This window comes from Pyxicephalus adspersus, chromosome 10 (assembly GCF_032062135.1).
Source record: "Pyxicephalus adspersus chromosome 10, UCB_Pads_2.0, whole genome shotgun sequence".
In the NCBI taxonomy this organism is placed as follows: Eukaryota; Metazoa; Chordata; class Amphibia; order Anura; family Pyxicephalidae; genus Pyxicephalus; species Pyxicephalus adspersus.
The window spans coordinates 25695024-25712104 of record NC_092867.1 but is presented as its reverse complement, the minus strand read 5'-3'; the positions used below and the strand labels follow the sequence as shown (position 1 = coordinate 25712104).

General features: G+C 36.5%; 1 protein-coding gene and 1 long non-coding RNA gene across 3 annotated transcripts in view; one reads left to right on the top strand and one right to left on the bottom strand.

Annotated features, from left to right (window-relative positions):
- RHOBTB1 (Rho related BTB domain containing 1) overlaps window positions 1-12735 on the bottom strand; it is a 57402-nt gene extending 44667 nt beyond the window's left edge. The window contains exons 1-2 of the mRNA XM_072424472.1: window positions 12602-12735; window positions 5341-5442 (exon numbers count right to left, since the gene is read on the bottom strand). The gene's annotated coding sequence lies outside the window, so the exon portion shown is untranslated. The remainder of the gene's footprint in view (window positions 1-5340; window positions 5443-12601) is intronic.
- Window positions 1-17081, top strand: part of LOC140339672 (uncharacterized) — a 34832-nt gene that overhangs the window by 2630 nt on the left and 15121 nt on the right. The window contains exon 1 of one of the 2 annotated variants that reach the window (XR_011922505.1): window positions 12910-14878. The exons of the other annotated variant lie outside the window; for it this stretch is intronic. This is a non-coding gene — a long non-coding RNA (uncharacterized lncRNA). Of the gene's footprint in view, window positions 1-12909; window positions 14879-17081 lie in introns of those variants that run through there. 2 annotated transcript variants of the gene reach the window in all.

The window sequence follows — 17081 nt, the reverse complement described above, 5'->3', positions numbered from 1 at the left end:
TTTACACCACAAAAGACAATTTCATACACAGAACTACAATGAAATATATTATAATTGGCATGCTTTGTACCAGAAACCTCATTTGAGTGTCCTATCAAATGAATAAAGTTAAAGAATCTGTAAACTTTTTGGGGCAGGGTCCTCTCCTCCTGTGTCTCTGTATCTGTCTGTCATTTGCAACCCCTATTTAATGTACAGCACTCCATAATATGTTGGCACTATACAAATACTGTTTAATAATAATAATAATAATAATAATAATATAATAATATTAATAACATAACATACTTTGCATTTACAATAGATATAACTTTTCTTTACATTAACATTGGACAAATTGGAAAATATTTTAAAAAGAAAATAAAAATATTTTTTACAAAGCAATATTGCCAAAAGGAATTTGTTTTTGTTTTTCACAATAAATAAAAAGGTTATCAGTAAATATATAGGCCCTTTGTGCAAATGTAAAAATTGTTCTTTGTATAAGGGGTACTAGAGCTAAAGTAGTTAGAATATCTCATCCACGTAAAATGTGGACGTGGCACCGCACCAGTGCAAGTTACTGCATTATAGCAGTCTGCTGTATATACATTCTATGTTTTCTGTATTTGTCCATTCATTCTATGCAACAAAAACGTTTGCAATTTGAGAGCTCAGAATGGTGCTGTAAGGCTGCCAAGGAGCTCCAGGTCACAGTGGGAATAATGATCCTTATCAGTCCTCAGATCTGCTCCAGAGTTGTTTAACATATCAGCAACTAAAAATCAACAAAGCATTACCACACTTAAACCTGGCCCTAACTGTCTGATTAGCAGAAAGATTATATAACTTGTAAACATTTGAGACTCAGAAAAATAGGTAAATTGATTTGACGTTAATCACAGGGTCAGGTCTAAGCTACGTACACACGTGCAATGGTTCTCATCCGAGGGGCTGATATCTGACGAGAATCTTGCGTGTGTACAGTGCTCGTCGTCCATCGTCTGAACAACCGTCGTGGCGGATTCACAGATGATGGACGACAATGAATGATCCTAATACAAGTAAAGGGGAGAGAGCACAGCGGGGTGCCGCTCCGTCATTCTCCCCCTCCCCTCTGCATAGAACAGAACGGTGCTGTATGTACAACATTCGTTCATGCATCGTACTGTTCTGTGATCTTTCACAATTAGTGCACATGTGTACATAGCTTAATACTTTGTATATAATTTCCTATTATTTCTATCATGTGTCTCTAAACATCTATAACAACATGTCAGATGTGCTGGATCACATAATACTCACTCATAATACTCACCGCCATAAAGGTGGTACTGGATAGATGTATTAATATAAGGTTTTCCATTACAAGCATGAGTTCAGATAAAGGAGTCATTACTGTAATGGTGTCTTAGGAAGTGAAAATGATGGCTTCCGCCATTCAGAGGTGCCTGTAATTTCACTGAAAGATTTTCTAACTATATATCTATATATAATGTTATTGGAAATTTATATGCTGGCCATTTTTAAGTAGTCTCATGTAGTTTTTGTAGATTTAGGTAACATGATAAGAATGATGCAGCTAGATAAAAAGGGATTTCACAGCAATACTGGAAGCCCTAGATACTGGAATTAGACAGACTTAGGCCGTGCCATACGTGGCCCAGTTTTTCGAGCAAAACAAAGATTTGAGCATCGCTAGCAATTATCAGGCTGTTTTATAGAAAAAAAGGCACAGCAGTTTCTCATGGGATTGGTTTGGTAAAGTGACTTTCTGGCAGGGTGTAGTTGTTTTCAATGAAGAGCAGACCTTTCATCTTAGTAAATGAGGATGCCTAATACATTAATGGTTTATGGTTGTACAGTTCAAAGTCAGCCTGGCTCAGCTTTGATTTGCTTTGTCTCTTTCCAGGTAATGCAACTAATGAAATCCAAACATCTTCACAAGCATTTGTAATTATGTGGTTAACTAATGACTTTTCAAACATCTTAGTTTACAAATTGTAATAGTGTGTGACTAAAGCTCATTATGGATGCTAGAATTGGGTCATTTTTAATTGTCTTGGGTTAAAAAACTAGTGTCAGTACATATATTTGTATATTACATGTATATTCTACAATCATTGTGCCAAGGCACCTGCTGCTTGTCCCCCTGCTCATCTTCCTTCCTTTTCTCACCTCCCCATACAATAGAATACCCTGCTCAGCAGTAGCCATGCAGAACATCTGTACAGCAGCCGCTCATAACATTGTCACCTGCAAGATCACAAATTATTGTTGCAAACAACAGAAATCAAGCAGCTCATAGCTTAAGCATTTTATTAACATATTGCTGTAGATACTAAAGCATCATAAACAATTATCTTTTCCTAAAACAAATACTTTTCATCCTTTGTTGCATCTTAGTGTAGCCATTCCTTGCCAATATACACTCCAGGGATAGAAGCAAAGTATTTCTGATGGTGGGTCATGCATGCATAATGTGTAAAATACCTATTTGTGGTAAAGATTATATTTTGGTGATTTGGTTTCCTTTACATGGAAGAGCTTCAAAGACCCATCAAGTTGTAAGACACCAAAGACACACACAGCATTTATTTTATTTATGTATTAGCCCCCATACTGTAAAATATTAGTTCTACTCAGTTGATTTACAGAACCACAATTGATATGTGTCTGCCTGATGTATTTCAAGAGAAGTAAAAAAAAATGACAGCCAACTAGAGATTATTAGGCAAGGATTTTACAAAGGTCACAAATAAAAATAATTATACTTGCTTTTCATTATGCCGATCCTTTGAGATTGCAAATCTAGGTCAATTATTGGTCCTCAAAGACTTAAGACATGCAACCTTGTACCCTACATTCCCTAGCCAATTATCTGCTGGTGCTTTATTTGGAACTGTGGCTCTAATGGCGTAGTCAACCACCTGTTATCCCACTGCATCCCTGTTGCCATGTACTCTGAACTTAACAAAAGCTAAACATAAGAACTTAATTAACAACAGGTAATGCAGGTAATGAAGCCTTTCTTTCATATATAACCTTCTAGTGACTACTTAGCTTTTGGAGAAGCATCCACTATAAAGAGTAGGTTTTACAAGCTGTAGCCAGAAATGGTCAGTTATCCAGGTTTCTACCCATAAATGGGTACCGATCTTCTAAGCAAGTATTGCCATGGCCAACAAAAATGTGAACTTGGAACAAATTATACCTTTTTTGGTTTTGCAAGACCACATAGTTATCCATGTGGACATTGCAATTATGTAATAGTTGTTTCTAGTGCTTACTTGCACTTATGGTCCCTAGTTTAGTTTTCAATGCGGTACTTGAGTGTCCAATACGAACTGCCCAGTTGACGAAGCTTACCAGATTCCACCTATCTGCTAACTTGAACAAACATTGAGTAGTTTATTTCTGTATTCTCATTTTCTTTTCTTTCAGTTAAAGAACCCTGCCTCAAAAATACTAGCTTGGATGGCATATACTTAATACCTGTCGTGTCGTGCAATAGAAAACCATAATGTTTTTCTGAACATGATCCAGGGAATAGTAACTATAGTTCTCTTTGGTAGAACAAGTATGCATTTACATGTGAAGTGTATGCAAATACAATTCTGCTAATTGGTCTCTAACAATGCATGTAACAATTCAAGATTCAGTAATTTGTTTAATTATTATGTTTGTATTTTCACTACCATGCTATTACCTTTCTGCTTGTTTCAAAGTATAGTGTTTCATAAAAAATTGGGGCACTGTTGTAAATGAAAATAAAAACAGAATGCAGCAATTTGCATAACATTTAAGTCCTATATTTGATCGTAATCATGAACAGAATATTAAGTACTGAAAAATGTCATTGCTATAAAATCTATTCTTTTTTTGATTGTGATATTGTGACACAAGCAGCACAGTTTGTCACTGCATCTGTAAGTGCAACTTAAACTCTACCATGCAAAGTAACACAGACATATATATATATATATATATATATATATATATATACAGTGGTACCTCGGCATAAGTCCAACTTGGTATAAGTCCTGTTTGGACACAAAAAATTTTGCTTGGTATACAACCTTTGTGCTTGAACTTGTATGGGTTAAAATGAGTCATAACACCGCGCTACCCTTATTTACCTCTCTCGAGACAAAGCCACGACTGCCACGAGCGTCAGTTTGCCAGTTGCTACCATTCAGTGAACAACCCGCACTATAACTCTCTCTGAATTACATAACATCTCCTCCTCTTCCCCTCTCAGCACCATCCTAGTAGGGACTCGACTCTTCTCAGCAAGGTAAAGTGAGGTTACATTTTCATTTATTTCATCTAATTGCTTTTGTATTTATGTATTTTAGTATTAAGCAGTGTTTAAATTATTTTATACAGCCCCATCAATGTATATTATGCCAATAACAATAGGATATTTTCATGGGAACGGATTAATCATTTTTCCTTTATTTCTTAAGGGAAAATGTGTTTGGTATAAATCCAAGGATCTGGAATGGATTAAGGACTTATACCAAGGTACCACTGTTTGGAAGCTCATGCACAAATAAGTTCAGCTATTGAACCTTATGGAATACCAGGAGCTAGAAATGTAATCTAAATCCAACATGTATGGCTGACAGCAGCATCTGAAGTGCCATTTAAAAGGCACATTGACTAAAAGTATTATTAGACTATGGTGTGACAGTTCATCAAATTATTATTCAAATATATTTCTGGGACTATGGCCTACTACATACCATGTCACAAAAAGGAGGCTGCAGAGTTTGATCACAGTTTTAGATGATAAAATCAAAGAAAGTTTGTACTCCCTAATCCTTGTTTGGTGAGGTGGAGTTACCCTTTAATTAGAGGATGATCACAAAAAGCAATGTAGAATTGTGTGTGACTTTCATTGAACAGTTATCCACTGTAAACACAGAAAGATTAATTTGCTGGAGGAAATAAGAGCAAACTGATTTTTTTCCTGGCCTATGCTCTGTCATTATCAATATGCAGAATCTATTCAAGCTATATTATTCAACATGTGCATAGATGGAAATATTGTAAGTCTTCCTCAACAATCCTTGCCCTATTTTCTAAGAATTGTGGCCCAAGGGTGATATAAGGATGTATCCATTTTTTTATATATAATATTTTTTTATATAATTGGTGATTCTTGTAGTATTTGTGGTACTATTTAATCACAGAAAAAAAGAAGTATTTTTAAAATAGAATGTGTGTCTTCCATACAACTGGGAATAGCAAAACCAGAGCAGTGAGATTATAAAATAAATTACAATTTATTTTATTTATTTTTATTGGCTAACAAATTGTTAACAAGAATAAATATATTATGAGGAATGTTCTTACCACAACAGAGAAAGAAACAAAAGCCATGTTGAAGACTTCCTGCAGGGTAAACTGCCCAATGAAGTGTTCTCAAACAGTCTTCTTCCTTATAGTTCCTGATAGCTGCAAAAGAAACACAAACAGGACTTATTGTGCAAAGATTCACATGAAATAAAAGAAAGTCAAACAAGATTGTAAAACTACCTGTGCAAATCTGGGAGCTGATGTAATATGTGGACATTTCCTAGAAATCCATATAGTCTCAGGTTTCATTTTTATCCTTTCATTTAAAATTACAAGAAGGCACAATTCAGTGCAAACAAAATGAATGGTGCACTTAGTGTAGTTGACACCTAGGTTGGATTATTTTATTTAAAAGTTCCCCTATGCTTCTCTATATATCAAGATTAAATACATAATAATGATAATCAGAGCAGTAGAGAGTTTCTTTATAATTTGTGGGCATAAAAGTGTCTATTGTGATAATATGTTGGCAACAAATGCCACTGACACCACCAGAAACCCGTCCGCAGAGACAATCAGTACCAGAAACATGCTACAATAAATCAGCACCCCCCTAAAACCTTCTCCTATTTTAGCACATAACCTGGCCCACAATGTCCTTTTTTTTGGCTCCCAAAAGAATCCTAAATATGGACTGCAGCTGGCCCTCTGCTCCATTAAAATAACTCACGTCTATAGACCAGCGGGCTCTCTGCTTATGCGTGGCCCCACATTGGACTGTTTTCTAGACGCAAGTAATGCCGGGAATTGTAGTAGCAGTGTTATTTCAATGAAGAGGGTCTGAGCTGGGAAATTAACCCTCTTTATTATTCCTGATCAACATTGTTACTGGGGCAGGCTGCAATCTAAAGGGGGGGGGGGGCTTTTAAATGGGACATTTCATACATTAACAACTGTCTAAAGTGAAGCATATTTGTCTGACTATATTCTTTTCCAGCCTTTATAAAAAAAAGGCAGTACATTTAAATTTTGGCAGCAAAGTGCCAGACTATAATTGTTTGCCGGTGGCTTCTGAATAGAGCTGCCAGCAATAAAAACAACCCCCATCTAACCCTACAAGCCCTCCCTGTAACTCCAACTTTAAAAGTCCCCTGACCCAACTACTCCTTTACCACCAATCCTCACACTTCTCCTCCCTGTCCTAACTACAACCTTAACACCAACCGTTTGGCTATGGTATAGTAATAAAACTTTGCCTAACATTTCAAAATTAGTGAGGAGAGATTTCAATAAAGAAACATTGGAGGAGTAATAACATATTTTGATGGTTGTACAGAACTTCATGTATGTCTGCGTGCTAGAGCAGTAAACCTTGGTGTATGTGCGGGGTATAAGTCTCATACACCAGCCTTGTGTATAAAAATTAAAACAGGGCAATTGCCCGTCCTCTCACCTGTGTATCCCATAGACCAATATACACCTATCTGAGGCTTGAATTTTTTACATACTTATAACCAAAAAAAAATATTTACATTCAAGAATGCTGACGCACAGAAACATAGTTTTGCATTTTTCTTATAGGTAACCTATAGCAGAGACATTGCCAGGTTGTTGTTGTATCCTGCAGCACATAATAATATAGCAAAAGACGTAAGCTAGGTATAAACAATATTGAATTTGCTGAGCTCTCATTTTCTTATCATAACTAGGGTTTCTTTTTTTTCTTTAGCACTGTATTAATATTGTCAGTGATATTACTAAAGCTTGCATAATGCCTTATGTGCTGGGATAATCCTGGTTCATTTCCTGCGGCAAACACAGGTTTTTATTAATGTCAAAAGCTCTAAACAGTACAGGTAAGTCATTGTGTGAAAAGTAAGCACTAGCTCGCTACACGTGATCTTAATAAACACATCACTGTTTATTGTTAAATAGTAAATACGATGTTTAACTGCTTTACCAAAGCTGATACTCAAAGCAAAGCTTTTTTTTGTAAATGCCAGGCTTGTTGCATAAAACAAACAAAAAAAATATACATCTAATATTAGGCTAAGTGTATATGTATGTGGCTATGCAGATTTAGTGTGCTGCTATGCATTGCTCATTCATTGAATAGTATGTATTGTAGAATGTATGTATTGTATGTAAGTATGTATTGGAGAATGTAGCACAATGAATGGTAACACACATTACCAGGTGTAATGTCTCACAACAACTTTAGGTCCGGAGGAGTAAAAGTACTAAAGCCAAATGACACCCATAATTCCTCGATACAAATTTTTTTTCTAAAATGCACTTTAGTTTTACCTACAATTGCTTTTCTTGCTTCTTTTGTTGATGTGTAAAGCTAGCGGAAGTGAAGTCAAGACTATCCTTGACCATATTTCACAAGCTTACCTAGGGTTGTGGGCTCAACATATGACAATGTTGATTGGCTCAGAGATGTTAAATGAAGTAAGCCATGTGTTTCTCCATACCAGAATGTACCTTATTTCCTTGGGCTCCCAATGCTAAATGGAGCAAAGCTTTGCTATAGACTTTAGATGACATAGCTGTATTGGGTGACAGCATAATTTTTATTGGGAAGGTAGGCGCCCATTGACTAAGCACTTCCAGATTATAGTATAAAGAGATTAGAAAACCTATGGTGATCACAACTGTTCCCATGTGATATATGTGGCACAGGCATTGTCTAATTGATCCATTCTTTTCTAACCTCTCCTTTGACATTGAGTCTGTTGGTGGACACCTACTGGTAGACTCAAAACACATAATTTAGCCTTTTATTTAGTTCTGGAGTCCATTTATTTCAGTTGTCTGCTGAATTTTCTTCTAAAAAATAAAATGTGTTGCAGTTTTTTTGGCATTTGAGTTTACTTCTCCTAATAAATACTAATTAATTCAATGTCATGCTGCTAAATAAATTTGCTTACTATGTTGAACCAGAAAGAATGATAAAACCGTAAAATTGATAAACTAACCTCAAGATGCAATCAATACAGGGATAAAAACCAAAGTGTAAAAAATCTGTATTGTCAGCATGGTTAACAGAACATTGCTATATCATGATGTGGGTAAAGAAATTATTTGCAAAATATGCAAAATGTATATATCATTCAAAACTCAATTTAAGCAGTGCTAATATTGTTGTGTTATTGAAATGATAGAAAAATCATGTACACAGCATGTGACGTCACATAACCACAGCTATGTCTTTTGCTGAGCAATAGATTTAGAAATTGTACACTTTACTTAGAAACTAAATGTTTGTTCATTCTTGGTATAACTTTTTTAGCAGATAGGCTTTAAAAAATAATTCAGATTCAAGATGCTTGATTTAATGCGGTAGTATTATTGGATCTACATTTTAATTGGGTGCTATAAAACAAACATGTATTTTATTTAAACCAGATTATGTATGCTGCAGTCTGCCACTAGCAATAGCACAACAGTTTTTGTTTTTTAATTCTCCCTAACAGATTTATTACCTGTTGTTCTTTTCAGTATAATAGATTAATGCAGGAATGAGCTAAGCCATATGCAATAAGAACTTTAATACATGTCACCTTTCCAGCAATGAGCATACAGCTCTGCACTGTATTACTTGTGCGATTTGGAAAGCTTGTGGTCTCATAATTCCATGCACTTGATGCATCACAGACGATGGCGGTCTCCCTACTTTTTCAACTAGATACTTTGACTTAAAAGAACAACCTACTAAATATAGTGGCCAAATAGATGTTTGAATGGCAAATTTTGAAAACTTCAAGGGACAAATACTGCAAATTGCTCAGTATGATGGATGTTGAATTTTGGACACCTCTGTCTCTGTTGCTGTGGTTTTAACTCTGCTTTATACCTGCCTCCATACCAAGTGACTAAGTGCACTTGTAGGTGAATAACCTTTTTGTGCTGACACACCCTGTTTTGCTTGTACTGTTTACATCCCTGAGGAAGCGGACCTTGTCTGCGAAACGCGTCTGATGATCCCTACATATGTAATGTGCACAAAATACTCAGCCTATGTATGGTATGATGTTGTCTAACTTCCCCTGAATTGCTATATGGGGAGAGGCATGTATAAACCTTTTTTAAAGTGATGTAAATAAAATGCAAAAATTTTTATAAGATTCAACTGCCGTGAAATTCTAATATTTTGAAATTTCTTGATACCGTATTTGAACCCTTGAGGGATGGTGGCAGTTTCAAGTACAATTGAAATCAGACTAAACAATATATAACCTCAAGGTCTCTGCTAATGATCAGGAACCAGTCAGCTTGGTTCCCAACAGTGTGTTCACCATGTTAGCTATATTATTTATATATATATAATCACATAGCTTTATTAAAATTATTAAAACAAAGCTATATCAGTGACAGATTCTAGTATTTTTATATTAAGTTCACCTTGAATGATAGTCCAACAGTGCCTAGTAGGACCTACGACCTGGGACCTATTTGTGGCCAGGCAGAGGAAAATCACAGATTCCAAGCAGGATTCAATTTAGTGGAACAATGAATAGAAATAAACTATAAACAGAGGTCTATGTGGATCAGTTGATGAGCAAAAAAGTATATATGAGTACCAGCTGATGAGCAAAGAGGTCCATGTGAATCAGTTTGTGAGATGAGATTGCTGCCCTTTTCTGCATGGACAGTAGAAGTAATGGTGATTTTTCTAACTCTACCCATTGATTATAAAATCTGGAGAACATCAACATGGATTATGATTGTTTTTTCTCAACTGTTAAAATCAAGAATTTACAACTTGACTTTTTTTAAATCTCTAACAGAGGTACTAACTATTAGGAACATATCGATTCTCATTATGACATAAATTAAACATTGTTTGGAACACTTGTATTCCTCTGAATACTCTATTACTGATAAAGAATTCACAATGATTCAGTGTTTATCATACAATACAATAATAATGATACCAGCTTTATGCTATAATATAATGCATTTTGACATATTAGTAGTTTCAGCTGAGTATTCCATTAAGAGTTTTTCTAATACTGACATGACAATTTCAAATATTTCAACCTGAGAAGAAAACACACCAAACTGAAAAAAGGAGACAGGAGGGTGATTGCCCTCCGGGGACTTTTCTTGTTTTTGCAGATGGTTTTTAACACAAAGAAAATAATACTTTGGCTTTATTTTTACAATCATCAGCAATTCAGAAGTGCAGGTACTGTAAAAAGTCCCATGTAGGATTCTGCTCACTGCACTACGTCAGCAGCCACATAAAGTATTCTAGATTTCTATATAGTCACAGCTAATATTGTCCTGAAAGGAAATGAATGCAAACTAATTTGGCTACCTTTGGTTTACAGGGTGCACTTAAGGTAAATATTGTCTGGTAGTGATAATGGTACCTTAGTTTAACAGAATTCTGCATTAGCATGTTCTCCCTAAATCTGATCTATTAAAGCTCTCCAAGCCTGGAGAGAATACACTTTCATCAATGAAGCTGGGTGAGTCAGCAAACCTGGCATAGATTTCTTCAAAGTCATTTGCTTTTCGCTAGCAAATGTTTTGAATCCTGGACCAGATCCATTCCAGGTTTACTGGATCACCCAGCTTCACTCATGAAAGTGTATCCTCTCCAGCCTTGAAGAGTTTTAATAAATCAGGCTCTATGTCTCTTTGTAGAAGGTATAGACTTTGCTTTCTAATGTCAGAGATTCCAGCAACGGCACATTAGGTACTTCTATATCACATTTTAGATCTTATAAAAGAACTATCAGTGCCAGCCATGCCCTAAAACTAAAATCCCGGGAAAATTAAAAAATATTCCACAATGCAAAGGGTAACTGCTCATTTTTGCCTAGTGAACTAGTAAAAAGGACTTTGCTTAACATTGTATGTTTTCTCCCTTTTTCCTCAAAATAGCTCTGACCCACTGAGGCACGGACTCCACAAGACCTCTGAAGGTGTTCTGTGGTATCTGGCTTCAAGATGTTAGCACCAGATCCACTGCTTCTGTAGGTCTCCCTCCCATAGAGCATGATGTCTTCCTTTCATATACCTGGCTGGAGAATGATAAGGGAGCCTCTGGCACCTCTAACCTGCTAGCCCTGAAAATTAGGACATGGAACATGGGGCATGAATTGGAATGAGTACTGATAGTTCTGGACTGGTGATGCAGGCCACAAAACAGCTGTAGGTAAGTAGACACTAGGTGAGCAATAGGTGAGCAGGGGCAAGCTGTGGTCAGGAGGAAAGGCCTGTTAGCAAAATGTAAACAGAAGCAAACCTTGGTCAGGTGAACAGGAATGGATCATGGATCAGTTCTGATTACCTCAGTTGTAACTGTCAGCAGCTTTATGTCAAGTTGTGATGTACAAAGTGTTCCGGAAGCTTTCTCTTATGGCCAGCATTAGGTTTTGCAGCAAGGTGCTACAGTAGCTCTTTTTTGGGATTGGACCAGATGGAATAGGCTCCTTCCCCCCACCCTCTATGCATTATTAGGTCGTAGGCACCCATCAATCATTGGTTTATTGGTTTTCCTTCCTTGGACCAGTTTTTGTAGGTACCAATCACTGTACACTAGAAAAGTCTCAAAAGGTTTACACATTTTCATTCTTCCAACACATCACCTTTTAAGAATGGTTTGTCTACTTACTTCCTAATATATCCCACCCCTTGACAGTCATTGTAACAAAATAATAATTTTCAATGGTGTCATCTTCTTGTTTGTCCTTTAGTCTTACACCAAAAACCTCATATGCACATTGCAAAAAATACCCAACACCAAAACAAAGCAAAATATTCATTCTGATTGAAAAATTGCCCTTTCAGTGCCCTGTAATAATTACATTTCTAAATATTTTTTTAGGTAAAAGGGGCTAATGTGTTTGGGAATAAAAATAAGTTTTGTTCCTGTTCAGGACACCATTGGTGCAATGCTGATGTCACTCAAATATTTTTAGTAGGGGAACTGCTTTATTTCTAAATTTAAAGTTTACCTACAGGTTTTACATAATAGAGTTTAACTATTCTCAGTCAATCAATACAATCTGTTTCACCTTTACAGCATGCTGCTTTTCAAGTTCTAGCATAGAAAATGCTGCCTCTGACCAGTTAACTGATGGAAAAATAAACTATACTATTTGAATGTACTGGTAAACACTGGAAAGGTGAGTAGAGCTTTGCAGCTTCCACAGAAATAAAAGCCCACCTCTGGCTGGCAGTGCACACTGTGATAGTTTTCTTTGTAGCTGGAGAGCTAGTTTCCCTGGATCAGGAAGAATGAAGAATATATCCTGTATACACATACAACATTTACATAAAATATAGGGAAACCACATACCTGATTTAGGAAGTAACAGCAGATAGTTCTAGTTTGTTGCTAGCACACCTGGATAACTAAGCTTCTCACCTGTACAGGGTTTTACTCTGCACAAAACACGCCTTTTTCACCTTATTCCCACCCCCAAAACACACCTTCAGTTTCTTTTGCAACCCAGTTTGTAAACACAAGTGCACCTTATCTAAATAGCTGGAGCAGTAGACTTTATTCCCTGCCGTGTAATTAGGTCATTACCTTAAAGCAGTCAAAACAAGCAGCTTGTCACCTGATGTGTTCTGTTAGCTCTAGCATTAATTTACGTGCCATACCTGTTTAGGTTTCTTCTCTAACTGCTGAGTCTACACATAAATGGACGCACCTGGCTCTGAGAATAATTGGCAATAAAATCTATATGTTGTTTTCCAAATTCAAGCTGCCCTTCTTCTCACCTAGATTCAGCTGATAACTAGTTGTGCATATGGTGCAGGCAACACTCTTTTTTCTGTAGAGAGAGGGGTGATGATTGCTGATTGGTACAAAATGATTAAATTGGATGCAAGAATTGCATTTCTATCTTTTTAGATATTTACTTTTATTGTTAGCTGGGGAACGTATGCCATAATCAGCATGCACAGCATACTTGCCAGTTATGGAGCAGACTAACGTATATGCAGCCATGACAGATCCAGGATCCTGTCATTGCCATGTACTAAGAAGCTGCCATCGCCCTTGCATCTCTTCCGGAGATCCACAGAGATGCATGCCTGGCAGTACATTGGGCCAATTTATTAAAGCTCTCCAAGGCTGGAAAGGATACACTTTCATCAGGGAAACTGGGTGATCCAGCAAACCTGGAATGGATGTCTTAAAAGTCATTTACTATTGTTAGCAAATGGTTTCAATCCTGGACCAGATCCATTCCAGGTTTTCTAGATCAACCAGCTTCACTGATGAAAGTGTATCTTCTCCAGCCTTAGAGAGCTTTAATAAATCAGACCCATTGTCTCTGGTGGCTGGGTCTGTTACATACAGTGCCAGGATCTACACTGAACAGTGCATGCCATTGCATTCTTCTTTTGTCAATTAGATCTACCTCCTAATTGCTTTTTGTTCTTTTAGTTTAAATGTAAATCTAAACTCAGAACGTGACTGGGAACTGACTTGAACTGGTGTTGGAAAAATATATACTCAATGGGAAATGAATGAAATAGTGGGGGGAAAGGATCGCTCTTTGGCATTTTCTCTTATTTTTTGCAGAGCCTTCCCCATACACTGCCCTTGGATGATCCCTGTTTACATTGATAAATGTCATACTGTATAATAAATGCTGATGTCTCGTATTGCAGATTAGTGTGAGATGCAGACCACGTGGTTTTACTCAGATTCATAGTGTGCAAAAGTTCCCTTTAGACTTTGTCCTTACCTCTAGTTATTACCATATTTTAGAAGACGAGAAAGAAAGACTTTGTGATCAAAGCACATCCTCGTCAAATATTATGTAACTTAGATTACAGAAGGAGAAGAGTTAATAATTTCTTGACATTTTGCCTAATGATGTCTTAGAAGAATAGAAGATTGCACAAAATGTTTCTGTTAAAACCAAGAGTTAAAAGCCACTGGTTCTGTTAATGTAAATATAAATATTTTAGACAGTGGTGTGCCAAGCTAATTAAGTCTGCTTGAATGCTGTTTTGTCTAAAGTATGGACAAAGTAGTGGGTTGTAAATGGAACTCAATTATCCAAAAACTCTGTAATAAAGAGGTTCATCCTTTTGAAGAGCTCCTCCAATTATCTGCTCAATAATTACATTACAGCTATATGCCAAGCCTTGCCCAGTGATGAGAAGACAGAAATATATTACAGCCTTTTCATAATTGGGTATTAAGAACACTCATTTAGTGAAAATGTAAGTTGTGTTTTAACCACAGGAAACTATTCACAGCTTGCAGTAAGAAAGCTAGAGAATTGTGATGTTACTGCTCTTTCAAAGCATTACAAATCTGCAGTCAATAGCATACTAAAAAAAATCTGTATCTTGAATAGAAAAGTAAAGGCCAAGGAAACTGGTTAATGTACTTACCTTTTCCAGGAAAAAAGTAGAATGGGGAAGGCCATGTCCCACTAGTGATCTAGTCCAGCAACCGGATCATTAAAGAGACTACTCGTCTACTCTTATGGCGTTTACCCTCACAGGCTGACACTTCCAGAATCTTGCTTACCAATGAGGATATCCATCACCTTTTGTCTGCCCTCCTTATATTGAAATGATGAAGGGCTTTTGAACACCATTGCAAAAGGTGGGTGAGGTTGTTTCTGGTTTCTCAGATTCACGTCAATATATTTTCCTTTCATTGTAATAAATCCATTCCTTAATCTATTTTTCATTCCCGCTACTAGTTTTCTGGCAAATTGCTTATATGAACCCAATTGAAAGGTATACAGGTTTCACAAATGTTCCTTATAGGGTGCCTGCTTCCATTTAAAGAAAACCCCAACATCTTTGTATGTAGGTAGATTCTACACCAAGGCTCGTGTCATGCATTATTTTTAATTTCACTCTCTTCTTTGGTCATTAACAGACTCTAAGACTGATGTTCCTTAATATTAGTTGTTCCTTTCTGAGAATGATAAAGAAGTAACAAAAAGAGGGAAACTTTACTCTGTTTAACTAATTAATGCTAAATCCAGCGTCAGTACAGCTTTCCCCAGTGCCTTAGGAACAAAAGTTGCAAAGATCTCGATTGAGATCCGGCGCTCCTCACCATGGGGGTCTTCCTCATGACCACGGTCTGGCCACTCACTGTTGTATACAGAGTCAGAAGAGGGGATCTTCCATCTTTAACTTTCTTTTTTGACTATGCTTTAAAAATTGATGCCAATTGTCAGAGTCAGCAGAAGAAGAAAGTAGTAGAAGACCCCACTGCCATCTGCATTTATGACTGCTAATGGGACTGTGAAGGGGAGAACTCTGATGCAGTGTGGTGCTCCCCATGTGAAAGGGCTTGTCCTAAGCAGTGAGGTCTCTGTCAAAAGTTTGCAGTGGGGGCCATTGATGTGGAGGCTACTAGATTGTAAGCTCTTCGGGGCAGGGTTCTCCCCTCCTGTATCACTGTCTGTATTAGTCTGTCATTTGCAATCCCTATTTAATGTACAGCGCTGTGTAATATGTTAGTGCTATATAAATCCTGTTTAATAATAATATTAATAATAATAATAGTAATAATAATAATATTATTAAAGGAGCCCTAGATTCAAATTCTTCACTGGAGCCATAGGTCTGTAGCTATGCCACTCACTGTCCCTTTTCATTGTATATTGAGCCATCCTGCAAGCAGAGTGACCACTGTGGCTTCATAATGGAGAGGACACAATGGAGAGACTCTTGCTCGCCCTCTATCTATTCTCTATCTATCTATCTTTTCACCAATATATCTATCTATCTACCTATTATCTATCTATCGATCTATCTATCTATCTATCTATCTATCTATCTATCTATCTATCTTTCCCTATCTATCTATTTACCGATCTATCTATCTATCTCTCTATCTATCTATCCCATATCTATCTATCTATCTATCTATCTATCTATTCACCAATATATCTATCTATCTACCTATTATCTATCTATCTATGCAAAATTTAATTTAGCTGGTTGCTGCCCCCCTTTCAAAATGTTGCAAAACAACATGGCAAACTTCATTCTAGCATGCTGGGAGAGGTTCCTAAACAAGATGAGTTAAAAAGTTATTGTAATGATCTGGCTCTTCCTCCAGGCTCTTGGCAACATAAAGCTGTCCTTGTGGTTCCTGTGTCTCCAAAACAAAAAGTCATTGCCAAAATGTAGTATTTCATTAATAATGAATTGAGACCAAGCAAAATATTTTCTCTCTCTTACTAGCAAGGTCAAATGTTTAAATAATGTCACGTGTACACGTCTCTCCTAATCAAAACACGCTGGGTAGATTTAGGAGTATTAGGTTGTTTTCTCACTTTAGTCATTACTGTTTTCTTAAAGATTTTCTCTGAACATGATTGAATATTCTTTGCAAAGTAAATTTCTGCTATACCCCAAAATTGTGAAAAATGCTTGCATACTTTTATCCTTAAGAAAATCAACCCTATTGCTAAGCATATAATAGAAAAAAGACACTATATGAAAGAAAATTTCTGATCATTTTTATGACTTGGAAAATTGTAAGCAGCTGCATTTCTTTCCCCAATGGCAAAATGGATTAAAGCTACAACCGTGTTTGTGTCAATGGGGTGACCAGGAGACATCTACACATTGCTAGTGAAGCATTTTCTATGGGGGAAGTGATGGTTTTCCAATGCACCCGATAAAATGTATATAGATTCTGTACACAAATTATGACAGAATCCCAATATGTCCACACTACCATAATTTCTATTGTAGTGGGCAGGGAGCAATTAAATAACTAGATATACACATATATAGACATATGTGTATATATATATATATATATATATATATATATA